At 40.4% G+C, this 26,502-nt stretch overlaps 1 protein-coding gene and 1 long non-coding RNA gene across 5 annotated transcripts in view; one reads left to right on the forward strand and one right to left on the reverse strand.

The window, feature by feature from the left end:
- LOC306657532 (dedicator of cytokinesis protein 10-like) overlaps positions 1-26,502 on the reverse strand; it is a 115,675-nt gene that overhangs the window by 31,600 nt on the left and 57,573 nt on the right. The gene's annotated exons all lie outside the window — the stretch shown is intronic.
- Positions 1,215-9,259, forward strand: LOC306657533. 3 transcript variants are annotated; one of them, XR_013762820.1, is made up of 4 exons: positions 1,215-3,989; positions 5,406-5,603; positions 6,473-6,525; positions 8,835-9,259. It is a non-coding gene; the product is annotated as an uncharacterized lncRNA (long non-coding RNA). The 3 variants fall into 3 exon arrangements; XR_013762819.1 differs by having other exon boundaries at positions 5,406-6,525; XR_013762821.1 differs by lacking the exon at positions 6,473-6,525.

Consider the following 26,502-nt stretch of genomic DNA (forward strand, 5'->3'; position numbering starts at 1 on the left):
AATATTTATATTAAGTAAAAGAGATTTTTTTTTTTTTTAATTCCTAGAACACAGATTTTCAACCAGGAAGTCACTCTCTCTGCCCAGAGAACATTTGGTAATGTTTGTAGACATTTTTGTTTGTCACAACTGGGGGCAGGATGCCTTCAGCATTCAGTAGATAAAGGCGAGGGTGTTGCTAAAAATCTGCAAAGAATAGCAGCCCCCACATCCCTGCCCCCCCCCCAAAAAAAAATGCACCCACAGAATAATGGTGCAAGTTAAAAGAGGCTATTTAGGAGCCACCACCCTGAGTGTCCCGTTTTGTACAGGACTTAGCCCAGGAGTCTACGTTAGCATACGACTCTGGGGCTCACTTTGTTAAAACTAAGTATTGATGAAAAGATGGAAAGCAACCTGTGGATACTGGGATATCCACATCTCCTGGGAGTCACTGAAGCAGTCCAGCAATCTGCTGTGACGTGCGTCTGTCAGTAGTTCTTACAGACAGGAATCCAGAATTCTATGATAAGTACCCATTCTCCAGAGCACTCATTGTATTTATAAACAACAATAAGGCAGAAACATGTTTATCAGTAAAAACAAGCCAAATCTTTTTGATCTTTAAAACGAATCACCTTTTATAAACTTGGCTCATCCACCACATGCTTCTTTACTTTTTCTTTCATGTCTTGGATTGTTGTCGCTAAAAATTTTAAGGTAAAGTGGTGGTAAAGAATAAAAATAGAGCTGCGACATTTAAAAACTACAACTATGTCTAAGTCATCAACTGGGGTCCTACTTTACGCATGGGTGAGCTTTTCTTTACTGAAAAGAATGACTGTCCCAGAAATAACAAGTCGTACTCTAATATTAGGATAACCTTAGATGAATTCCAGATATTCCAAAATTTAAATCCTCTACCCATATTTTCAGAAGAAGTGCAGATAGTTTGAAAGCAGTATGACATTGAAAAAAAATAATGATGCCAATAAAAGTGGATATTTATGAACCAAAGTGAATATTCTTATATAGGACTTTGCCAATAGTCTATGTTAGAAAACCACCTTTTAAAAGAGACAGTATTGAAGGAAAGAAGAAAAGCAAAACATCGATATTCAGATACCTACAGAACTAAATCTGTGGATTTCTCCTTGATTGACTCTCCTCAGCGTCCGTCTCTTCTTCCAGAGTTCACTGGGCTCCCGTTTGAAAACCTTACCTCGGAAGCTCATTGTGTTTCTGTCATTTGAGTCAGGCAATATTTTTAAAATATCGAAGTAGTTAAACTTTTCTTTCTGCAGCTTCACCACGGTGAGCAAATCTTTCTGCTTCGGTAAAAAGGGAAATGCTCATGTTACATGAATAGAACTCAACAGAAAGGAAAGGAAAACCAACAAGTGACCACTTCCTGTGAGCAGCTCTGCTCTGGTGCCTAAGTTCTCCCCCACACCTGCGCTGAAGCAAGACAGAGACACAAAGGGACCCTGGGCGTGGAGGAGGATTGCTCAGAGCCACACAGACCATATGACGGAAAATCACTCCGTGGGACCAAGTCGGGAGTGAGTCAATTTACTACTGGCTTCATATCTGCCACAAAGCAGCTGTCCACACTTTGTAATGATGTCCAGATCCAAGAGGTAACTGTAACCTAACCGCAGAACTGTGGACAGAAAATTCCATTTAAAGCAGTTGCATGTGCAAGTGTAGACTACATGAGTGGTCTCCCAGGATCATCCTTTAGGATAGAAGCAGAAGATATTTGTATTATCTATTTTATTGGTTGCCTAAATAAATTACGCTTTACTATGGTTGAATTCAACACACACGGCTGCCTTAAGTCTGTATGTCAAATGGTTACCAAGAGCTGAACAGTTAACGCCCTCCCTTATCTTTAGGTCTTCACTCCCTTTTCTGCAGCTATTTAAAAAGTGAGACTCTGCCCTTAAGTTCACCTTCATGCTCTCTCCTGTTCTGTTTTCTCCATAACGTTTACTAGCATATAACACGACCATACCATTTACTCATTTATCTTACTTGTGGTCTATCTTCCTCCATTGGACTCTGTTGGGCAAGAATGGGGTTTTCTTCTGCCTCACTGACTGTGTTCTCAGTGATTAAACCAGTGCTGGTACCTAGAACTATATGATTTACAAATAAATAGAGAACGTGTTCAGTTTTTATCTAAGGTGAGTGAGATGAGAGATATTTGCCGGCCATAGGACTAGGCCATTTCCTTTTCCCCGACTGGAACTGGATTTAGTTGAAGCACATGTATGTTCCTGGGTTTGGGCCACTTGTACATCCCATACCTTGTCATGCAGTGATGCATGCCAGACAGGTGACAAGACAGTTCCAGGATCCCTTGGGTAAGCATGGAAACTGAGGAGGTTTCCTTTGAAAACTGTTAGAAAAATAGCAAGTTGCTGTACAAATGACAACCATGCAGGTAAACTACATCCTTGTGAGGTTGTTGACTAAACCAGGTAATCAAGGATGCAATCAAGCACAGCCCCTTCTGATCCATGGTCATTGGATATTCAGAAATTCTACTGTGTATCTTTGGTTCTAAAACAGATCACACCCTTTAAGGAACCCCTCCGTCTCCACTGGGTGAGCAGGTACAAGACAGTATCTGAAGACTTTCAGATGCGATTTTTTTCCTTATGATGTTATGGAAGCCTGCCTCTAGTTCACCTGATTTTCTGGTGTCAGATCTGTTTATATTTTAATGACTGGAACATAGCACTTAAAACTCTTTTTGAACCATGGTCTCATTTGCAAATCTAACAAATATGATATAACTGCTCATCAGAAACAATGTGTTTATAACCTGCACACACTCAGGGGGAGCTCCAAACTTCTGAAGCCCATCTATACACCCTCTTGGTGCTGGAATCCTAAGTCCCTGACTCCCCACTTTAGAAGACAGGCACATCACCTCATAACACAGCACTTTATAATCTTGAAAAACCCTTCAGTGACTTCCTCTCTTTCTAATCTATTCCTCTTTAGGTGACACAGTTTTTTATCCTGAAGCCCCTCCCACTCCCCAACTTCTGCAATGTGAGAGGGACTCATTTCTTCATTTCCCCAGATAGTGGCAAAAAGAGGCATCACCAGACAGCCTATGAAGACGTCAGCGAGGCCTGACTTGTGGTCACTACACAGGAGGGACAATGCCCATGAATGGCATGGCTGGGGTCATCTTCTGGGCTTCTTCCTCCCCTGTTTCTCCACCAAGTCACCCCACATCATTCCCAACAAATTCCTTCTCTGCTTAGGTTAAAAACTATGTTTGTAATAAAAAATTATGATAGTCAACGGGCAAGAACCAGCAACAAAGACACGTCAGAGATCAGTTGGCTCAACCACAAGGAGACACGGCTCAGTTCATTGGGAAAGAAATCTGATAGTAATAAACGATCAGAATTTATTAAGTGCTGTCTTCAAGGCTTTGCTGGACCTTCTGAGAAATGCATAGCATCCTTCCTAGTACTAAGAAGTTTATGTCTGACAGAGGAGACCACTCATGTGAGAAGGAGTCTGAAAAACTTAAAAAAAAAATCCAGGACACAGTGGTAGAATGCTTGCTTAGCATGCAAGAGGCCCTGGGTTTGATCCCCAAAATACAAATTTTAAAAACAGGTAATCAAGAAAACAGTTACCTAAGGACTGGAGATATGGAGGGGAAAGACAGGGAAAGAGTTAAATTTAATGGTCTAAAAATAAACTGAACTTTTGGAGAACTGAGAACACAGTCTTGAAATTCTTTTACACATGATGGAAAGCAATTGAGGAAACACTGAGATGACTTAGAGATAACTGGGGGGTGACTACGGGGCAGTGCAGAGCCCAGAGGTCCTGGGGAGGGTTGTTTTAGGAAGGTGGTGCCTCTGGGCAGAGATGGATGGAGGACCTGAGAAGGCCTAAAGAGATTTAGCGTAAGAGATAGCTGAGAACCAAGGACCCTGCCGTCTTGGCTCCACAGAGACCTTAGATGACCTCCAGTAAGTTACTTGACCTCTCTCTGCCTGTTTTTGATATGTAGAACGGAACAGTTAGCATAGGGCTTATAGAAAGTGAAATATATGTTAGTCTATTGAATTGGGGAGTAAGAGTATGTATATGGGCACATATAATGGGAGATTCCTCTATGTGCACATATGTAAACTAACATTTATGGAAAAGGATTGGTATTTGCTCAGTGTTATATCAGTGTGCATTTATGCACACACAAACACACATTTATGTGCATATACATGTGCATACAAAATACACAAGCTCACACATTCTGATAGATGCATTCAAAATCTGGCCCTATGGTGTTCAGTCAGAGAAAGTGATTGTCAATAGATGTTTGAAAGTTAGCTAAGATGGGCAGACTTAATCATGTGTTAGAAGAAATCGGAGTTTAAATGCTAAGATATCAGAAACTCAGGAAAAATGTTTTTACAATCTGTATTCGATTTGTATTGCTGTTGTAACAGAATTTTGCACATTTAGAGGCCTAAACCAACCCCCACAGCACCTTCCTGCAAGGCTCTCTGACTGCAGCCTCGCCAGGCTGAGGTCCAGGCGTCGCACAGGGAGGTGGCCCTTCTCAAGGCTCCATGGGACATTCCCATGCCAGGTTCACAAATGAGTGTTGGGAAAACCCATCCCTTGTGGTTGTAGGACTCGGGGATCATCAGCCACTGGTCCTCTTCTAAGCCCGAAATAGGCTGTCAAACCCCACTCACGCTATGAACCTCTGACTTCGGCTTCATCTGTCTAATCCAGCTTTTCTCCTGCACTTTGATATTCTAGCCAGAAGAAGCCTGGGTTTTAAGCTTCACGTGATGAGACTGGTTCCACCTGGACGAGTCATAAAAGTTTATATACTTTAAGAGTCATTGATGAGTGGTCTTAATTTATATCTGTAAAGACCCGCAACAGCAGTACTAAGATTGTTGCTTGATTGAACAACCAGGAAGTATTGAGGGGACATCTTTAGAATGCTGTCTACTTCAGACATATTCTGAACTTTGTGTGTTTGCCATTTTTTAAAAAAAATATTTTTATCTTTTAAAAGCAATTTTAACATCATGACTGTCCTGAGAAGGTGGTGCAGGTGAAGAAAACCCTTGGCCTTTACATGTGGTTTCCACTGGTCTGTGAGGTGGGATCCAGTTGCGGTGGAGTTAAGATATGAGTGGGAGGAAACACAAATTCGGTTTATAGATCATTTACGGGAAAAAAGTAACAGTGAAATAAACGTGATAAATAGGACGGGTATAACAGAACCAAACAAAGTTGGAAGAGAGGAAGACAAATAATGGTGGACACATAATCATAACTAAACGCAGAAAACAAAGGTAATACGTTACAAACATAAGCTACAAAAATATCCTTTTAAAAATGTTCAATTATGTTACGTTTTAAAGTGTGACATCACCAATGAACCTAAGAAACAGGGGCAGAAACTTGGCTTTCACTGACAATGCATCTAAATCCACTCCATAAAAATGGCCCCCAAAGAACCATTAGGACTTGAGTCAACTGGAAGCTTGGTGGTTGAGATTGGGACAAGAATGCATGATGCCATGCTTGGTTCCTGAAATCCATCCTCATTTGCACAACTGGTAAAGCACTTCCTATTCATTTCCACCTGCTTTATTTACCACCCTTCATTCCATCTTTTCTTTACTACAGTGCATCTCGAGTCTTTCAGCACTTGCCGTGATCATGGCCTTACTGTTGGGAAATGTACAGGAAACTCTTATTTTTCTTCTCCTATTTCTAATCCATTTCCCTCTTGTAGCCAGTGAGTTTAATTTGCTGCATAGCCTTGCTCTGGCTGGAGAGCATCTGCAGGCCCCGCTCACCACCTTGTACCTTGGTTAAAGGAAGCAGAACAGGCAGCAGCTACTTCCTTCTTCACTGTGGCCTCTCTTGAGCCTGGTCCCAGGCAGAAGGGCTCTTCAGGTTGGTAGCACTGGGGCTCACTACTTCCTGTGAGAAAGGTCAAATCAACCCAACAGCTCCGAGTTACCAAAGAGGGAAGAGGTTTCTCTAGGAAGGTTTAAGTGAACACAACAAAACCTCCCGTTTATACTCATAAAAATTTCAGTGGGCACTATCTGTAGAACACAAGACTTTTTTTTTTCCCCCCTGTTAGTAGACTTCTAACCAAATAGCATTGATTTTAGTATAAAATATTAAGAAACTTCATAAAAAATAGAGTTCCATACAATATGGATCACATTGAGGGAGAATATAAACATGCCAACAACAGAAGCAGACTGCAGTCTGTGTGTGTGTGTGGTGTGATGTGTGTCTTACATGTGTGGAAGGGTATGTGGATGTAGTGTGTGTATGTGGTGTGTTAGCTGTGGGTGTATGCATGTGTTCAGGCATACATTATCTTTATGCACGACAGTATTCCAACCATAGCCCTTCAGACGTGTAATAAGTTGCAATGGTATTTGTTTATATTATTAAATTTCAATAGGATTAAAGAGCTGAAAACTCCTCATCAGAATTTGATGAAAGGGGATTGGACAGGTAAGGAACTCTTTCTTATAGAGTTCAGTGAGTCCATCTTAGAATCTAATAGGAAGTGAAAAGGAGGTCCTCTTTTTCTATGGCCATAGCCCTCTGTCTCCAGAAAAAACACCATAGTCTGGATATACTCATTTATCTTACCAAGGAGTATCTTAATGTGCTATTTCAAAAATGAAGAATGTTGACTTTAGGGTTTATTCCTTTCTTAATTTCCTGTTAGGTATTTAAGAATCTTTCATCTTGAAGTTTTTGAAGCCTTATGATAAAGGGTAAATGGCGATCAAATATATATAAATATCAACTGTCTTTAAGAATCACGTGTATCTAAGACATTTCCAGTTTTGGTCTTTCCTGTTACTGAAAATGGGACACTGCTAAGGGACAAACACTCATTCTTTTCTTTTTTTTTCTCTCTTTTTTCATTTGTTCTAATTAGTTGTACATGACAGTAGAATGTATTTATACATTTTGATAGATCATACATAAATGGAGTGTAATCTCTCATTCTTCTGATTGTGTGTATTGTAGGATCACATCAGTCATGCAGTCATGTATGTACATGAAGTAATAATGATTGTTTTACTCCACTGTCTTTCCTATCTTCATACCCCTCTCCTCCCTTCACTCCCCTCTGACTAATCTAAAGTATCTCTATTCTTCCCTATGACCCCACCTATTGTGAATTAGCATCCGCATATCAGAGAAAACATTCAGTCTTGGGCTTTTTGGGTTTGGCTTATTTCACTTAGCATGATATTCTCTAACTCCATCCATTTACCAGTAAATGCCAGAATTTCATTCTTCTTTAAGGCTGAGTAATATTCCATTGTATATATACACTACATTCATTCTTATGGAGACCCTGCTCCAATGCACACTCCTTATCTCCATCCTTAGAAGTCAAGGCATAAGAATGATGACAATGGCAATAACAAAAATGGGTGTCACAGGGCTCCTACATTTACTTCTTACTACTTTGTACATTTGGATTGCTGGTGCTTGTTAAAAAGTCATGTAGTAAATTCTTCATCTAGAATGCAGTCTTGTTTTCCCATTAAAATATTAAACACACTGGATCACACCTGTAATCCAAGCTGCTGGGGAGGCTGAGGCAGGAGGATTGCAAGTTCAAAGCCAGCCTCAGCAACAGTGAGGCACTAAGTAACTCAGTGAGACCTTGTCTCTAAGTAAAATACAAAATAGGGCTGGGGATGTGACCCAGTGGTCGAGTGACCCTGAGTTTGATCCTTGGTACCACCCCCCAAATAAATAAATAAATAAATAAATAAATAAACCAAAGGTAATGCATTTTTCATTGTAATATCGTGCCTTTACTTTTAAAGGATACTGTAAAGCTTTCTGGGTTTAGGCAGATGATTGGGCCATAAATGCTCAGGTGAAGATATGCAAATGCAGCCCCAGCTGGGTGTGAGGAACTCTGCATCAATGCTATGGTCAACTGACACTTACAGACAACTGCCCAACAGCAGCTTGCCATGTAGATGGAGGTATCCTCTTTGCTGGTTGACTTGGGCCCCATCCCAGCGTCCCACTGCTGGTGAAGTCATCTACAAACCAGAGTTATTTTCTGTAAAATAAAATAAGTACCTAAAAGTGCTCTCCTCTAGTCATTCCAGCTGCTAATTACCTTGCTTTCAGTATGAATGTCACCCACTGTTTAATAATTATGCAGAACAATCACATTTAACGCAGGTTTTATGAAGAAACCAAGATCTTTTAAATCTGTGAAGTTCTAATGGAAAATTGGTTCATTTGTAGAATATCAACATTATGCATATCTTTTTCTGTTTTCTTTTTTTGAAGAGGGATTTGTTTTTACAAATAGAGGGCCATAAAGCATTCATCCCTACACAAATTCGCTGAGAAATAAATTGCTAAGTAAATGCCAAACTCTGAGCACGGCTGCCACCAGCTATTCTGACCAACAATCGCTTGCTAGTGGATCAGACCGTGAGAGTGGGCGTAAGCTATGCAACCCAGTCCCCCCCCAAACTACTTCTTCAATGGTCTCATAATGCATTTGTATCTTTTAAGGCCTCTGCCAGGAGCAGAAAAACTGTAGCATTTGAATTTAGGGATTAATACTTTACATTGCGGAAACAGAATAACCACAGATCTTGGTTTCTCAAGCAAGAGTTTCTTTGTAATTCGGAGATCAGTAATTGTTGGATTTCCTTTATTTAGCTGTGCAGACTGCAGTACATTCTTGATCTTTTTATGTTCCATAACTTAAGGTTTCCAATTAAAGGACAAATTAACCTTTTGCTATTTGTTCTTCACCTTACCAGGCAAACAAGAAGTACTAATACAGCCAGGAAAGACGGACTGGAGAGCTCTAAAGAGGACAGTCGTACCATCTAATCTGCTCAGGAGACCGAGAGAAATGTGCAGAGGTTGGCCCGGCACTTCCTGTGCCTGCTTCCTACCAGATGTCAGTGGCAAAGAGAGGTTTGGGACAGAGCGTGTCCTACAGTTCTTATGGGGAGACAACGGCACATGTAAACAACCCATAGAAATACAAGAGGGCAGAAGTTAAGTGAAAAATGAAGAATATTGGTTGTAGAATTCAGAAGCAGAAAACAGCATATGTTGGCCAAAGATTAAAGATGAGCTCACGCAGGTACTATGACTTGAGTTGGGGACTGGACAATGACAGGGCTGTGAAAGTCATTATTGTAACACCACCAAGAAAAAGTAATACAGTGTGTCTAAGAATCACATGGAAAGTCGTGAAAAATATGGATCCTGGGCCCTATCCAAGACTTCAGTGAGTCTGATGGGCGCTAAGTAACCTGGCTTTATAATGAGCATCCGGGTGATGCTCACTGGAGGTGCCATACAGAGAAACCGTGGGAAACAATGACTGAGAAGTCAGTTCTCCTGGGAGTTTTCTGAGAGAAATCATTTAATAACACCCTCTGAGGCACCATCTCCCAGTACAATACAAATCATTTTTTTTATGCTGGATGGAGGTTTAATTTATAAAATCGAATATTCTCTTTTCCTAATGCATATTCAGTCAAGTGGCCATTTGGGGCATGCTGCACATGTAGGAGACTAAGGAGAAAATTCTGGAATCACTCAGTCATTCAACCCTGGGCCTCACGTCTGCTCCCAGCCTCACTCCTATCTGCCGTACCCACCTTTGATTCTTTCTTTTCCTCCTCAGGGGCCATTTCTCTGCTTGGGCTTTTATATGTCTGGTTGTTGTGGTTTGGATATGAAGTGTCCCACCCAAACTCCTCTCACTTTGGGGAATATTTAGAGGTGAAATCATTAGATTATGAGAGCTATAACCATCAGTTCATCCTTGCTTGAATGGACTGACAGGTGGTAACTCGAGGCAGACAGTGTGGCTGGAGGGGGATCATGGTGGGAATACCCTGGAAGGGTCCATCTGCCCTGCATTTCCTTCCCCACTTCTCTTTCTGCTTCTTGGTCAGCCATGAAAGGAGCAATGGTCCTCCCTCATGTCCTTCTGCCAAGATGTTCTGCCTTATCCTGAGCCCAGGGCAATGGACTTGGCCCATCATGGATTGAACCTCTGGTTCTGAGTCACAATAAACTTTTCCTCCTCTAACTTGTTCTTGTCAGGTGTTTCAGTCACAGTGGCACAAAGCTGACCCATATCCTGGTCATGCTTGTGATATCTCTCATTTTTTGTCTGAATCAAGTTTTCTAAAATGCAGTATTATTGATATTTTGCAACAGATCATTCATAAATGCCAGTAGCACTCCTGCTCCATGCTCAAACCATTCCATTCTGCCCCAAATGTGACAACAAACAATGGCTTCAGACATCATCAGAAGTTCCCTGAAGAGAAAGGAAGCCAAAATCCCCAACCTCCCAGCCCAGGTTTAAATCTAAAGTTTCTCCAATGATGGCTGCCAGGGCCAGTGATGTGGATGATGATGGATGTTGGACCAGGCTCTTCATGAACCCTCTAGAAAGCTGAGGAGACTGGCCTGGAAGAACCTCAGCCCTGCCTACTGTCCTTCCAGGCAGCTCCCTCTCTCACTTCTCCATGTGCCTTAAAAATCTTACTATTCACATTAGTCTATAAGTCTAGGTTTCTGTTTCCGTTCTGAGCATTTTTTTTTAAATTAAAATGCAGCTATTGCTTATCTGGAAAATATATGAAACCATTATAATTTTCAATAAATGAGAATATTATTTTGGAAGAGGCAAGCTGGACACTTAGGTGAAGCCCCAGGAATTGGAGATGAAGACACACATTTTGAGGCTAAAGTTGAAAGGGCAGTTGCCTAGTGTTAGCGTCTGCTCTGAAGCTACATTCGAGGCAAAAGTAAGGTATTTTAAAAACAGTGGTGATGGCCACGGGGAGGAAGAGCACTAGGCTGAGTCGGCTGGCTTGCATTTGATTCCTGGCCTTCTTACGTACTTGCTGGGAGCTTCTGCACCAGTTACCCCATAAACTGAAGACAGCCATGATACCCACCTCATGAATGTCGTGAGGCTTAAGAGAGAATGGGCCTAAAGCACTCAGCACGACGCCTGCAGTGGAGCAACGCTCAATGGATGTTTGCTCCAACTTTCATTATGTGGCAATTCCTTTGAGGAGGTGGTCTTAAGCTGGGCTCCTACGTTGTGTATTTTGGGGTACAGTATGGTCCTAGATGTTTATGCATCAAGTATTAGGAAGAGCTGAAATCAGATCCACAAAAAGGGTTCCAGCTGCTTCAAAAGTGACAGTGAAAGGGGCAGGACATGCCAAGATGGAAGGCAGTGGGCAGAAGACCCCCTTGGTTTGAATATGGATAAGTAGCCCCTCTCCCCCACACACTTGCCCCTTCCACCACAGACCTCTTTGTGTTCACTGTTTCTTGCAACACTGGTCATTTCATTTTTAAAACCCCACTGTGCACAACTACAAAAGGTTCCAATTATCCTATTTCTGTCATCTGCCTTCATCCCACACAAAAGGCTCAAATGCCAAGGAAGTTAAGAAAGCCACATTTTAACCAATATCATATGCCTTTTTTTCTTTCCATGGTTACTTTTCTGCCTAAGCAGGAGTATAAATTCCCAGATCAATAAACAGTATGGTCTTTATTCTTTATGTCTCAGCTGTGCTGGATTTTTTACTGGCATGTGGCAAATACCAACATTATAATTACCAATCTGATGCTGTGAACAGAAAAAAAGGGGAGGGGTATTGCACTTTCCTTTTCTGTCTTCCTCTTGGCCTTTCCACAAATTTCCAAGGACATTGAAAGGTATTAAAGTACACTGACGAAGAGACATTTAATCTGGCTTTGCTCTCTTTTGCAAGGATGTCATAGATTGGGAAGGAGATCTGTCACCTCGATTGCATCAAAAGATCTTTAGCAGCATTTAAAACTGGTGTCCCTCTGGCTTTGGCTGGTATTAAGAGACATATTTGCAGAGACTGGTTTTGAATTTGTGTTCACTTCTTCTGTTTCAGCACCCTAACTTACCTCAGTGGAGTTGGTCATTGATAAGTCACTTATTTTTTCATTTAGACGGAGTCATCTGGGTGCCCAGTGAGAAGAGCACCGGAAGGTGGTCAGGGCCCTGCATTCAAGAATCAGTCTATTTTCTGATGGGTTGAGTGATCTTGGACAAAACAATAACCTCTCTGGACCTCTTTGTCTTAAAGTCTTTTTCATCCTTAATATTCTAGGTTTTGTGTTTTAAATACAACAACTTCCGTCATCCATTTTCAGAGAAATCAATGACTGAATGGAGAACATCAGCTTTTGCTTCTTATTTTTAATGGCAGGACAATTTCCAGTCAGAGCCCTTCTCTCTCCACACTTATTGCAGGTGGTGTTCCCCCAAGATGCTACCTGTCCCCACTCCCTGTCCCCTGCTTGACTCCACTTAAGAGGCGCTCACTAGATGACACACACTTGATGGGATCAGCAGACAGAGCATCGAAAAGGATTCTGGCACTGTTCGCACACCCGCTAAACTTCCCCATATTAGCCTGGTTAAATCTCAATGTTCACATTGTTTTTAAAATACCTTACTTTTACCTCGAACGTAGCTTCAGAGCTGACGCTAACACTAGGCAACTGCCCTTTCGTAAAGGCCTGATGTTCTATTTTGCCCCGCTCTGGTCTTGGGACTGATTTTATGGGGCCACTACCAAGGCCCCCTCTATAGGAAAGCCTGAACTTCTCATCTGGCGGAGGAAAGTGCAGGGTACAGGAGGGCATGATACCTAATCTTGTCCTCTTTGGTTTTTTTTTTTTTGCGGTGCTGGGGATTGAACCCAGGACCTTGTGTTTGTGAGGTAAGGACTCTACCAACTGAGCTACATCCCCAGCCCTTAATCTTGTTCTCTTATTGGGGCAACTGTGCACTGATTTTCCTGCAAGGCAGCATCTCCTCTTCCCCTCAGCTTCCAGGGCCTATCAAACAACATGTCCTGATCCCACCTCAACAGCTGTCTGTCTCTGAACTTGAGCCTGACTTAGGAAGAAGGACAATAAGGCAACCTACAGTTGTGATCTACACCACAGACAGTGGCCTGGATTCTCCACATTATTTTTTTTTGTCATTGTTTTCATTTGGGGGGGCATGTTCCTTCTTGTGCTGAATCACTAAGGCCCACGTTTGAGCGCTGTCTTCAGCCTGAGGGGCTAACACCCTCCCTCACTCTTTGTTCCCCCAGACATAGCTAAGGTCATTTTCTTTTTGCAATCATATAACTGTTTGCAACCACTGGTTCATTTCCTTCATGTATGAGTGCAGACCTTGTGCTAAGAATTTAGGATAGTCAGGCAAGCCTTTACCTGCATTAGAAGAGATGGTTCACAAGGATTGAGATGGAAGGTTTGCCTTCGAAAGCACTAGAAAATCAACAAAATAAAAATCCCATCATCTTTTCTTTAAAATATTCTTCTAAAAACAGAAACAAAAAGACAAAAATAAAATTACAAACAATAAGTACACCAAACTAACAAAATTCTCATTGCCTTTCCTTCTAATTCCTAGTGATGGTATGTTTTCTTTTAATCGTCCCTCTCCTTGTGGCGATTGTCCTTCCTAAAGACAGGCTTGGCCATGTCCTTCCCAGCTCAGAAACCTTGGTTAGCATCTTCTCTTTTCCTTAGTAGTGTTTCCTCTGGTGTGTTCTAGAGCTTCCCAATGTGCTAGTCACAACTACAGATGAGAGATGTACGATGTCAACTAACTAGAAATGCAGGACTGGGCAAAGCTAAACTGGCCTCACCAAAGAACTCCTCAGAGACATGAATTTCCCACATGCAGCATGAAACTCCCAAGGAGTGTGGACTAGGCACTATTTCCCACACTTTCTTGTGCACAGAAGCATTTTCTTATGGAACATTTATAATTCTGTGTCATGCTGCTTTGGAAATGGTGTCGGTAAGTAGCATACACAGTGAGGGACCCAATGAGACCGAATTAAAAATATTTCAGCACATGGGATGACAGCAGCATCTTCTCTGGGATGGTCAGGAACTGCAGGGGTTTATGAGAAGAAATGGGGCAGATGACAGATGGCCTGGGTGCTAAAACCAGGAGATAGCAGCATGGTGGCTGGTGGGCAGACTTCAGGGCAAGATGTCTGCACCATTCTCCATTACAGCCCATTCCTTTATGCATGAACCAAACCACCCATCTCTCTCTGGAGGGACTTTTGACAGCAAACGACCAAGATACATCCATCAAGGAGTACATAACTTAAATAAATACTTAAAGTGATGTGAGGGACAAAAGGGGGAATTATTTAGATATGTGGCTTTGGATTTGTTGGGCCTTGTGAAATCTCAGGTTAATAGGATGAGCTACGGACAAACTGTCACGGTGTACAGTAAGCACTGAATAAGCAGGGAAGATGATTCCTGACCCAGTTAGGGAGATAACATGGAACACCTGAGTCTACACTGCACCCCTCCTTCCAGGAGTAGCTGGTGGTATATCTGGTTTGTAAACAGATTTTGGGACATATTTGTTGCTTTTGATGTATTGCTAGTCACATCTTATACTTCCACTTCAGCATTATATTGCTGAAAATTAAATTAAGTGTCAGCTATTTATGACCACATTCTCTTTGTATTATTTTACAGTCAAGACAGGATAGTCTGATTTGCGATTATTCGATTATACCTGTGGAAATCTTTCTGAATTAGGAGCCAGATTGCAGGTGTCTGGAAGTCAAAATAGAATCTTTGGCCCTGCATTTACAGAAACATCAAAATCATTTCCCACTCATATCAGCCAAATAAATTGTATTGCGTTGGAAACAGTGTAGTTCTTGCTGCTTCCCTGAAGTTTGAACACCAAATTAACAAGAAACTCTAAAACAATTTGTAAGGGAATGACAATCAGGCAGCCAGGGACTCAACTTTGTGTCTCGGTTATATTTTTTTCTGTCCAAAGTATCTTTAAATATTTGAATTCATTGGCAACATGTAAAATGTTTGGAGATTTTTGTTTGTTTGTCCTTCACAGGACAACAGACCCAAAGATTTCTATTGTTTGTATATTTGCAGTCAATAAGGTCTATAGTACATCAATAATTTACTCAGAGCATTCTTCAAATGAAAATAATGTTGATAATTTGAATGTGGTGATAAAAGCGTGTTTCTATTCCCATACATCTAACTGGAATGTTCCCACCTTGAACACATAGCACAGAGAATCTTTCTTATATTGATTAAACCATAAAAAGCATTAAACTAAACTAAATTTCGTCTTTAATATTAAAATAAAAAACTATTTAAGGTAGAATCAGTTCACAGAAGAAACCAGGGTGGTAATTAATGGCGTGGTTTGTCATCTCTACATGTAAGTGATGAGAACATAGTGCTGAGCAAAACTTCTAAGTGATAGACGCTCCCTCTCAAAGGGAGTATAAAGTTCTCATTTCAAGCAATAATTTTATACAAAGAATAAAAGAAAGGTGGAGTGTAACATGCAATATTGCTCAAGATACTATGAAGGTATTCACCTATCAATTTAAAATGATTTGCTCGTGCAGTTTTAGAAACAACACACATTAATAAGGAGCTCAGTACTTGGTCACTGTCCTCATTCAATAAAATAAATTGACATTATAAATAATCTCAAAGACACTTAGCTCTAACACCCTACAAGGTTAATGAGAGAGAGATCATGAAGTTTTATCAAATGTTTTTACTTCTCTGCATTTATCTTTGGAAAGCTAAGGTGATCCTATTCTTTTTTTCATATAGAGTCCTAGCCTTGCTTACAAGATGTGAATAATGATGGAGGACTACAAAAGTCCTCCAAGTAATCCACTGACTTTATGGGCTATTTGCAGATATGCTATTTTTGCATTTTTTTTAGGCTTTGAAAGATGGTCAAGAGAGGATTCTGCCATAGCTCAGAGTCTAGCAACTGTACAGTTGTATTGGCCTTTCTCTTACTGACATCCAAGGAGATCGTTGAGTGATAGGTTAACCCAGAAAGCGTCCAACCAAATCACTAATGCCATTTTCTCTGCTATTCCACCATGTCCACATATGGCTTCCATGCTATCATGGCTGAGGTCAGACAGTGAGTCACCTCTCAAAGCACCTGACCAGTCTCTAGTCAAGTATCTTTCTGTTTAATTTGTTTTTAACACTAAATCAGAAAACTAAGTTGTCCTAGAAGTATAATACCAATATGATGCTGTTTTAGTCAGCTTTTCTGCTGCTGCTACCAAGAGATTCAACAAGAACAATTTTAGAGAAGGAAAAGTTTATTTATGATTCAAAGTTTCAGAGGTCTCAGTCCATAGACAGCTGGCTCTGTTCCTTGGGACTTGAGGTAAGGCAGGATATTACAGCGGAAGAGGGTGCTGGAGGAAAGCAGCTCAGGATATGACCAGGAAATAGAAAGAAACTCTACTCATCAGATGCAAACTATACCCCAAAGACACACCCCCCCAATGCCCAACTCTCCAACCAAACCTTACTTGCCTTCAGTTACCACTCAGTTAATCCCCACCAGAGGATTAATTCACTACTTGGGTTAAGACTCTCACAATCCAATCTTTTCACCTCTAAACATGCTTGCATTGTCTCACACATGAGCTTTTAGGGGACACCTATTATCTAAACCAGAATAGATGCAAAGACTTATGTATTAAATATTTTAAAGTTTGTCTTCATTGTTCTAATAGTCAGCTGGGCTATACACCGCAATACACACTTTGCAAGAAACAAATGCATGAAAAATGTAGATAATCACAAAACACATAAAGAATGTCAGTGAAAATTGGAATTGCCCCCAAGTTTTCTTAAATCCAGAAAGACTACAATATGAGGGGTTGAAAAGGGGAATGTCAGAGTTATAATGAATTTCTGAATGAGCAGGTTCAAGCACATTTTCTCAAATTATTTTGTATACTATTAACAATAAACAATGACCACACATCCAAGCTTGAATTTAATCCTCTTGGTATAAGTAATAAGGTTGGCCTTCAGGGAGGAAATACAGGTCACTCCTACTTGTCCTGATTCCGGAAAGAATTATTTGGTTCTAGAAGGTATCTCTCTCTCTTCTTTCCCCCAACACCACGCGTTTGAAATGCCTAGTAAGCCTGAAGCCATACATAAACAATTATGGGACACCATGGAATATTCATGTCCTTTGCTGAGCAAAGCAAAAGAGGACAGAGAAGGTTCAAGAAAGCCAGGGGCCTCTGGGATGTGTGTGTGTGAGTGTGGAATCTGACTAGAGGAGTTTCAGTAATATGAAAACAGTTTGGCCTTAAACCATCATGCTTTTTCAATGTGGCCTGACGTTCATTTTTGTAAAAACAGGTTTTTCCATTTATTAAATTTTCAATATATTTATTTAAATTCTTTACGTTTGAAAGGAGGACTAAAATACAAGATGCAGAGAGTTAGATCAAGTGAAGCCTCTTGTGTGAGCTTTCCTTGGTGACATTAAGAAGACCATGTGTGTTTAAAAAGGTATAATAAAAATGTGCCATAGAATTTAATGTGAATAAGAAAAACTCTTAAGATAAACTGCTATAACAATAAAAGCATTGGATAACCCGTCAAAATTTAATGTGCTGTTCATTATCTAAATGCATATGGTTCTTAACTATGGTCTGGTCTTCAAAAAGAAACCTCTTTGCAACTGATACCACCAGACTCACACTACTTCTATTTCGAAAGATGGTCAAGAGAGGATTCTGCCCTACCTCACAGAGTCTAGCAACGACACAATAGTACTGGCATTTCTTCTATTAATGTCAGAGGTGATTATTTATTAAAGGATTTACCCAGAAAGCTTCCCACCAAATCAGCATTGCCATTTTCTCTGCTACGCCACTAAGTCCACATAGGGTTTCCACGTTACGACAGCTGAAGTCATCCATTGATTTTAGAAAGCAATTATATCCTGCATCGGATAACGCACACTTCCCCCACACCTAATCATTCAAGTTTTTAAGTGTATGGAATAAATGGCCTATTCAATGACTTTTTATTGAGAGCTTTTTAAAGGTACGAGAACCGCGGGGCCAGGAATAAAATCATGACTTTTCCATAGGCCTGAGTCATGGTCTTTAAGTGTTTCTAAGAAAAGGTTATTACTCGCCATGAATATGGTCAGTAAGTTAAAGTTTAAATTTTCCCTTTTGGCAACATGGCCTCCAAAACCCAGGACTCCCTCCCCCTTTTTGTCTTTTCCCTTTGGCCACTGTTACTTCCAGAAATGCAAAGATAAGTGCTCACATTCCAAGGACACAGGACTAGGAGAACAGGATCCAGAATGGCTAAGGGTGGAGACACAGGGTGAATGCTGCCTGCAAGGCTTCCAGAGTGAATGTCCACGGCCAGAACGTGTCTCCGTGGAGGTCCAGGCCAACACCACTGCATCGGATGAAAGAGAAACTTACAGCAGGGGGCAAGGACTCTTACTGAAGTAATTTTTGAATTGTCTGCAAAATATTAGTCTTTATTAAGATTGATTTTAGAAAACAATTACTTTTATCATCTGATAATGCACTTTCTCCCTAAAAAATAATCATTCAATCTTGTAAGTATATGGAATCAATGGCTTATTCAATGGCAAGTGCTTTAACTTCAGAAATAGGTGCAAACTTCAAGGAGGCTAGGTGATAATCCTGAAAGCGGACAATTTCATGTTCTGTCATAGAGAGTAGGGACTGTCCTATAGGACAGCTGACTGAATGCCTGATGACAGGCCCTCTTCTGCACCCTTCCATAGTGAGGTTGATGGTTATGCCCAAGACTGTCTGCAACAGACTTTACTGTCCTCATCTCTGTCTGACTCCGCACGTAATTCATAACCTAACCCTTCTTAGAGGGATGGGTTCTTGTCTTCCTTGTTCTCCATTAAAACTTCCCGGTACTTTCTTTATGCTTCTCTTGTGGAAATTACCAGATTTCTCTTTAGATTTTATTCACTTACTACAGGACAAATGCCCCTGAGCATCTGCTATATTCAAGTTCAGAAACTCTATAATTACTAAGGACTTAACTGACTTCTCTAAAACTTTTATAGAACACATTTACATTAAATTTAAAGCCTAATACACTGTTTTTGAGATTTATTTGAACATGCTTAAAACAGAAACTTGAATTGTATTCATTTGTATTGTAAGAACCAGAAAGCATCATATAAAATTCTGTAGTTTTTGTCTCACAAGATTACTTTTAGGGAAGTAAATTTTACTTTAACCATGTGTCTTATATACAAAAAGACCTTTTCAAAGAGCCATATTTAGGTGCCAAGTGAAATGCTACTTTTGGAAACTGGGATGTATTATTAATTATACCATGGTGGCTTCCAGTGAAAATAATTACTTACTATCTATGGCAGAATTGAACTAATTGATTAACATTGCCCCACAGAAATAACAACAGACTCTCTGACTCCTTCAGATATTTGGCAAAGATTTTCAAGTGCTTGGCCTAAGCATCATCCACTCTCAGCTCTCTTTTCCTTCAAATTGTCTTAAAGGTCATTTCTGAGAGGGTCTGCATCTTCCAGGTGCTTAATTATGTGAGCAACTAGAGCAGTACAGACAGATGATGCCCCTGCCCCCAGACATGGCCCTAATATTTTTCTTTTTCTTACCGTAGAAAGAGACTTATTTGGTAACACATGCTGTTTTAAATCTATAAAATAAATACCACTAAATATTTCAGAAACAGTTAAGATTGATACAAGTCTGAATTTCTACTTTAATGTAATTATAAACTCCTTGAATGCAATTCTCAGGGCAACAAAAGAGAGATTTTGCAGTACTTTTTGAAATCTTCAGTTTTTACTTCCTCTGTCTGGAAGTCGGTTAGTAGACTACTGCTTCTGGTAGGTGCATCATAAAGCTGATCACACAGTCAGCATTCCTGAGACAGAGAAGAATAACTCACCTTTTAAAGATGCAGAAAAATGCTAAGTGTGACATAGAGTATAATGGGCCATACAGCAAATTTTCTTTGGAACTAGATTTTACCACTAACTGGGTTTATGGCCAATTATATTTTATTGAGGCTGTGAACAAACATGGGTAGTCCTTCTGTGCCAGGTAGCCCATGGTTATAAAGTGAAGTAGCTCATCCCAAAGCAGATTTTCAGGTAAAAAATATAAAGGCTCCCAGTCAACCATATTTGTGACAAAGGAGGCAGGAACTGCATAAGTCTTTGAAAACTCCTTAGTTCTAAAATATTGTTGGTGCTAAAACAACCAAGAGTCCACTGGGCTCAGAACACCAGAATGTTCAGCTTATCCACTGATCTTAGTCAGGGTTAAGAAGTGTTTCTTCATATGGTTTCTGATCTCCTGGTAAGTAAAAATTTCATTTCATGTTGGCATTGGATAGGACATTCCACAAGTATTATTTTACAATTGGATATTTGAAGTTGCCACTCTCCTTGGAGACGATGACAGAAAGCATATCAGTGATCATAACAGGCCTCCTTCCCAAATTACAGTCAGAAGTTAAACCTCAAAGTGGCTCTGTGTCCAGATCACTGCACCACCATCATATTTAATGTGGGATTAAAAAGGCCTTCTCTTGGTGGGCTGTATGCTGAGGGTCATGTAAGTTCCTTTTGTTAAAAAAAAAGGAAAACTATACATGTAGGTGTCGATAATGGTTATTTTTATGGATCTGAGAGGAGGGTAGGACTACATGGAAAAGGTTGGAGGAAAATGCCTCAAATGTTTTTACTTTTTTACTTTACATTGACATGGGGTATTTTCATTTTTCACATAATATCTCCTTTTATAATTTAAAAATATTGTAAAAACCAAAGAAACTGAGAGCCTTTTTTGTTGGTTTCTAAAATTTAGCAACTGCTGTCATTAATAAATATTTAGGGGAACACATCTAAATGGAAATCACTAGATGAATTTTTAATTGAGAAACTCAATTCTAGTGGGAACATTAAACAATGTTAAATGAGGATGCGATTATGCACATAAAATGGCATGAAGCATAGAAAATATGTTTAATATTTTTCCGACGAAAATAATTCCCATGTGCTATTGTAAAAAGAGCATCAGAAAATGGCCTGTAGGAAGTAAGAATGGTTTAAGATTTGATTTCTAAAACCACAAGGGATACAAATCTCAGCATAGAACACTCCAAAGCAGGGCAGGTGCTGGGCTAAGGAGCCTCTCTCTGCTAGGAAGACTGTGTGAAGCTGGGCCTCATCTCTTCCCAACTGTTCTGACCTCCTGCAACCTCCCCAGCTGCTGTTCCTAACCCTTCACTTATGTGGTCTCTGACATTGCTTCTTTTAATCCATTTGCTACTGGATATCTGGCATTCTCTATAAAACCTTACTAATCCCCTATTTACTGACAGAAGTTGAGAGTTTAAATGAGAAGATAACTGCTACGATTTCAGCATTAAGATTTAAGTATTATGAACCAAGACTTTTGTTTTCACTGGCTTTACTGTCTCAAAGACCTAAAACAACAGGTTCAGTCCACATCTTTTCCATATACTCGGGGCTCCACTGAAAGATATGGTTACCTGGCTAATGATGGGATGTCATAATCAAATCTTCATCCGACTTCGTAGTTACAGAGCATGCACACAGAACAAGCCTGTGCCTATGCAGATAGGTTAGACTGAGCGATTAAAGGCAACGCAAGGTTCGAACATGTAGCTAACTGCAAGAGTTACAGCAGACATATACCCACATGCACCCACATGCACACACATCTACAACTACCCACAACATCCTCAAACAGAGGCCGAATGCAAACTCCAAGTGGGGCTTCCCAAACCCAAGCGATCAGGGCTGGAGAGGAGCACAGCGTCCTTAGTGGACCCCAGGCAAAGCTGTTCAGTTGTGATTTCTTTACTTCTTGGTGGACTTTTTGCCACTGGGCTTTCTGCTTTTGCAGGCAGTTTCAGAAAATTGAATTGTGTGAAGCAGCAGCAGTCTTCTCAAATGGTAGTGACAGATTTACTCTCAGACTTTTGGACTTACTTATTGATAACATCACCTTATAACTGTGTTTCTTCATTCAGTTTCCATCTTTAAGGAAGTCATCTGATGATCTTTAATGACCTTAAACCCAGTTATAGCAAAATACCTTTTCCCTAAAGACGGGTTAGAAAGCATCAGAAGGTGACTCTGGGTGATTCCAAAGGTTCTTACTGTCTTGTAATAAACTGTATTTTGTTCATAGTTTCTTTCTGTTATCATGGTGCATATGTGTTATAAAACATTTATCTCTCACTTCTTTGTAAATTTGCATTCCAAGGTGCTCACTGGATCATATCTGTAGGGCAGGACGACAGGTCTCCAATGCCCATCACATCAGCCCCTGAAGATCTGACACCACTCCGGCTGTAAATTACAGACCTGCCATGCTTCACTCAGGTTTCAGAGACAAAAGAAAGAAGTAGATGCATGCAATCTTTAACTCAAAGCCCATCATGATTCTTTGTTCAACAGTGTGAACCCAATGGGATAAGATAGAGCAACCACCATAAGAGAACAGACATCTTCTAGGAAACAGTAACCGGTGCTGATGACTGATGCAGACTGAAGTGCCACACTGCTTAAGGGTGGTACAAAAGCGGGCTAGGTTTAAAGCCAGCCTTGGACCATGCCCTTTGGTAACCACAGGCACTTTGGTTGTACTCTGTATGCTCAGTGAGTCTGTCTCCTTATCTGCATCTCTCCTTGCCCCTGATCTCCAACTCTGCTTTTTGGTCCACTGATTTCTTCTAATAACCTTCATCTGGGAAATATCGCTGGTACTGAGTCCCCTTTTGGAATAACTCATTTGCCTGATGAGTATCTTACTAAATGTTCTAGTTTCCTTGTCAGTGGAGAATAGGTGTGCATACCAAAATGTCTCCTTAGAACTAACCCGAAAAAATAAAGAGTACATGTCTATGTACAGTAGTCAATAACTTCTATCATACAGGAGGACAGCAGGCATTTCTTATTTTACAGTTGAAAAGAAAGCACAGTCCCTCAATGATCTAGGCATCGTGGGAAGTGCTTTTCCTCACTGTCCATACGGATCATCGACAGTACTGTGAGGAATCACTATCAGGAGAGTGGGGTTCGGAGAATTCAGGGAATTATCCCAAAGTCCCATATTTCTCAAACGGCAAAAGCCAGGCCATGTCATTATACCACTCTGTCTCTGTTGAAGCACTATGGAACTCAGAGCTTTGTAAGAAAATAAAGATACAAATCTGCTCCCCAAACAGAATTATGCAAGCCATTTACTACGAAGGGATTACAAAGTGATTTCTCTCTCTCTCTTTTTTTTCTCTTTGTCATCTGAGACCCATGGGATCTCCACAGTTGCTTTCTGTATCTCTGATGCATCTGCTTTTCTCATTGGTATACTCTGTAGATTAACTTGAACTCATTATCTTTGTATTTAATCCTTAAAGAAAACTCAAGGGATTTGTTAGGAGCAAGAGTCCCTTATTTATGGAACGATAGAATTAGCTTTTATTCCCCAATGAATTTATCCCTCAAAATAGTCAGAAATTGGATAGGATTGGTTATGCTGTTGAAATTATTATTGCTACTGCATTTTGCTGCTAGGATCTAGGTAGTTTCAGGTTATGGAACCACAGCCCATTATCTCTGGAATGAAGAGAAGGGAAGGGCAAACAGTTCAAAAGCATGTAGATCTCTTTGAGAAAAGAGCAAATATCCTTGTTCTGACATCAAATGTTATGAAGGCTGCAGACATATGGATTTCTTTGGCCCTAGCCTTCACCATCCAAGGAGGTAATGAGAGTCTATAATCTCACATTTCTAACATTTTGTTATTCTATATAGTATGTATTGAAAGGTCTTATTTTTTAAGGAAAACATCAAATACCTTGCAATACTGGACACTGAGCAGAAGAATGTCACTGTAAGAAATCCTAGACACTCCAGGCAGGTGCAGTGGGAAAGGTGGGTGCTGTCAGCCCTGAGGAAGGAAAAAGATGGGGGCAGAGTACAGAAGTGGACGTGGCAACGTCAGAGCTGCAGGAGAGAAGCCAGGTGGGGTGGGCCTGGTGGCCCTGTAGTAAGGGGGAGGCGCGTGCCTGGAGGAGGTGGGCGTGGATGGGCTGCAAGAAGGCTGCAGATACTTGTTGGCCAAGGGCTACACAGAGGGAGTTCCTGCCTCTGTCTCTAGTCTGAGTAACCCTTCCCCCCCTCTTTCTTTCCTTCCTTTCTCTTACTGTATTTTATTTTGGTTCATTTGCCAACTTGATAAAGATATCATGTATCCCTTGGGAAGAATTTTCTAGGGAGAGAGAAAAAAAAAAAAAAAAAAAGACACCTTTCCCCTTCCCCTTAATGGATGTCTTAACTGTCTCCCTACATAATTTAAGAAGTTAAATGATCCATTTTTTTCTTGTTGTGTCTAGTTTTGTTTCAATCAAAGAAAGACACCCCCACAGGAAGGCAATAGAGGGTATGCTCATGGCACAGGACACACCACTGCATGGTGTGGAGAGACAGTGTGGCAGAGTGGTCAGCAGCAATGGCTCTGGGTTCAGATGGCGACTGGAGTCCTTACTGGGTGAGTGCATCTGAACAGGTCAGTGACCGCTCTACCTGCTCTGAGTGGCTCAGCCGCGTTAGCTTGAAACTCAGCAGTGAGTGCTGAAATGCGTTGGGTGCAGTGAAGAAATCAAAATTAACTTATTTCATGTTTTACTAATTTTGATTTAATATTAAGAACTGCTACTTCATCCACTTATTAGAAAATACTTAACTAGTTTTGGGGAAAAACAACACAGGCCTGTGAATTTACTCTTTCAGTAGTAAATTTTATGAAATCTAAAAATAAAGCAAAAATTCTCAACAGAACTTTAGCATCCAAATTGAAATTTACAAGTCTAAATATACATTGTGTTTTAAAAACTTGGTATGAGGAAAAGAATGTGAAATATCTTCATAATTTTTATATTAGTCACATGCCCAAAGAATAATATTTTAAACACATGGGGCTAAGTAAAATATACCATTAAAATTAATTTCATCTGTATTATTTTCACTTTTTAAACTACAGCTCCTAGAAAGTTTATGTGGCTGACTTACATTTCAGTTGGTCAGATTCACCTATATGCTTCAATTTCTTCCTCCATGTTATGGGGAATAAAAATATCAATTTCCTCCAGTGGTGGGTGTGGCAACAAAAAAGAAGAGGCTGTGAATCTCTGGGGATGCTCACTACAGAGCTATGGGTCTGAGGCCTCTCCACCTTCGCTTTCTCATCCCACAAGGTGAATTTTAAGCTAATCCGTGGATCCCTCAATTGATTCTCCTAAAGTGTATGAAGGTAAAGGAAGTCACTGATCATACTCAGGGACCATGGTTGGTATGTTGATGATTCTTTCTGTCTCACAGGTTCCTTCCCATTTTATACCTTTGTGATCCATAAGACAAGGTATACTTTCATTCATCCATTGAATCTTTTATTGAATGCTTATTTGTAGGGCAATGGAGATTCTGTAATTTTGTTTCTTGATGGTTATAAACTGGTAATCAGAAAAACTACTCACATTAGATGACAGTGAAATAACTTAAAAATTTCAAATGAGATACAGTCTGTTCTCTAGCTCTGCATTAGTAATTTCAATTGTACATACGGGATTTAAAATTCTTTCTCATGATTTTCTACCTTTCTTTATTATTGCAGTGGTTTTAAACATTAAATATTTCTGTCATGGTTTTGTGTATTCTTTCATTGTTCCTTATCATTTCTGAATTTCGCATAATTTGAAAACAGGAAGAATGCAATATTCCCTTAATAAAAGGAAAACAATTAGAAACTAACAAGTTAGATTTGAGAACACTGACCATTGGCAGATAACACAGAAGAGAAACCACCTTGTCTGTCTCTAAAAAAACTGTGTGAATAATCTATTCATTACATCTCACAGTACTCTGATAAATAAGCTAACCTTGAATTTCCATTGCTTTCATATTCTCTGAGGCACAAATTAAGTTTCCTTTCAGCAGTTCAATTATTTTCCTAAAATAATGCATTAAATTTGTGAACTTTTCCTGGTTTCATACAGTCAAAGCAGCTAAAGCTGAGTGAGTTCTTACTAAGGGCCAGACGTCATTTCAGGTCTTACTGGTGTTCACCCACTGGATCTCTAAAATAACCCCGCGAGACAGCATGGTAAGCAGAGAGCAATCCCCTAAGGATGTGGGCATCCTGATGCGCAGAAGCTGTGAAAACTGCCATTTATGTGGCAAGGAGGAATTCACGTTGTGGGAGGAAGGAAGTCTCCTTAGCTGGACATGGGAGAGGGTCTGGGTTACCCAGGTGGGCCCAGTGTGATCACAAGGATCCTGATGAGTGACAGAGGGAGGCAGGAAGGGGAGTCAGGAGACCACACTGCTGGCTTTAAGTTGCAATAGGGCCACAAAGTCAGCCTCTAGAAGGTGGAAAATACAAGGGAAGAGGTTCTTCCCTAGAGCCGCCAAGAAGAAAGGCAGCTCTGCCAGTT

The sequence above is a fragment of the Sciurus vulgaris genome (assembly GCF_902686455.1).
Source record: "Sciurus vulgaris genome assembly, chromosome: 3".
In the NCBI taxonomy this organism is placed as follows: Eukaryota; Metazoa; Chordata; class Mammalia; order Rodentia; family Sciuridae; genus Sciurus; species Sciurus vulgaris.